We start from the raw sequence: 1,792 nt of genomic DNA, 5'->3' as shown, positions 1-1,792 counted from the left end.
TTCGAGACCTGCCTGGGCAACTTGGCGAGACCTAATCTCTACAATAAATCAAAAAAATTAGACGGGCATGGTAGCGTGTGCCTGTAGTTCCAGCTACTTGGAAGCCTGAGGCAGAAGGATCACCGGAGCCCAGCAGGTCCAGTCTGGGCGACAGAGTGAGACTCCAACTCAAAAAAAGAAAAAAAAAAGAAATGGGCAGGAATTAATAGGAGCTCAGCGCTGATGCGAACAACATAGCTACCAATAGAACCCGGTAACAACAGGCACTTTTTGGGAGGACAGCGGTCAGGAAGATAACTGCATTTCATTGTAACTTGTTTGTATGCCTTTTGAATACTGCACATATGAAAGTATTCGCTAGCTGGAAAAAAGTCACTGCCAGAAGCACAGGGTTGAGGAGGAGAACCTGGCTGGATGTAACTGAGATACATACGATCTAGGGTCTTAGTGGACCACAAGCTTCATCTGCGTGGCAGCTTCACCGGTAAACAGGGGGGATGCTCCTTAAGGGGGGACCATCCTTCTGTGATCTGTCCTTCCTGTTCACTTCTTGTCTGGGTCATTAGGCCTTGCGCTGAGCACCCTATGCTGAGCGAGATGGTGACTGACACGCCTACACCCAGAAAGGAGAAATTGGGATGGCAAACTGGTATAGGACTAGGTGAAGGGACCAGGGTTGGGTCCAGGCAGAGAAGACTGGCGGCCACGATTGCTGTCTCCAGGTATCTTCATTGGCAAAAGGGAGCAGATTTCTCCCTGAAGACAGAGAGTTAAAACTGTGGGTGAGCACTTTAGGGGCCATCTAAGGAAAGATTTCCTAGCCTTTGGGGCTGTCTCACAGCACAGTATAGTAAGCTTCCTAACACAGAGTTTGCCTGAGCTAAGTAAGGGTTGCTGGGCCATCTCTCTGTCAGAGATGGTGCCGAGGGGACTCCGGCATCTGCCAGATGTGACACTGGTGAATTCTGAGCCCGAACCCACCCTGACTCAGGAGAAATGCCCAGATCTTTGGGGTATCTGTGCCAGGTCTCACTGTGTGGCATCTGTCCCTTGGGGTGGTCATCCGGCTGTCACCTCCTAGTGCTGTCAACCTAGAAATGCTGGGAGCAGTGCCAGGTGGCCACCGACCCAGGATTGCAGAGAACCAGTCCAGAATCCGGGCTTGGGAGGACGTGGCAAGGCCAACAGGGGCATCCCTCTGCCTCTTTGTAAAACCAGCATTTACTGAGTGCGGCCATGCACCTCGCAGAAGCCACTCTGGGAGGGAACAAGACCCGTAGGCCTGTGGCCTGCACTCTAGGGAGGAGAAAGCAAGCCAACAAGCAAAATGTTAGAAGGGACAATGCTGCAGAGAGAATTAAATGGGAGCCCGGGAGGGACTGGAGGGCTGCTCTCTGTGGGGGTCCGGGAATCAAGGAGGGGGCTCTCTGAGGCAGCGACATTTAATCTGAGCCCCAGATGACATCATCACAGACCACAGGCGCTCCACCTTGTCTTGATCATCTGGTCACCAGCATTTGCCGTGGAGTCCACCCTCAGGCCTTGTCCCCTCCCACGTCCGCCCGCCCCCTGCCACCCCTTTCTCCCTGTGAGGCCGTGAACTCCCTGCAGGGACATGGACAGCTCCGAAGGGGGCATGGGACACTCTCTAGAGATAGGGGAGCCTGGGGCCAGCAACCGCCTCCATAAATGTCAACTGTCGCTCTGCCCTCCCAGGGGGCCGGGCCCTCTCCCTGGGCCTCAGTTTCTCCCGCCAGTTCACGGTCCCTCGAGCCGCCCGACACGCCCGAGG

This window comes from Carlito syrichta, unplaced genomic scaffold (genome assembly GCF_000164805.1).
Source record: "Carlito syrichta isolate Samal-C Ts95f unplaced genomic scaffold, Tarsius_syrichta-2.0.1 Scaffold120461, whole genome shotgun sequence".
Classification (NCBI taxonomy): Eukaryota; Metazoa; Chordata; class Mammalia; order Primates; family Tarsiidae; genus Carlito; species Carlito syrichta.
The sequence above is the reverse complement of the archived record's forward strand: the minus strand, read 5'-3'. Positions refer to the sequence as shown.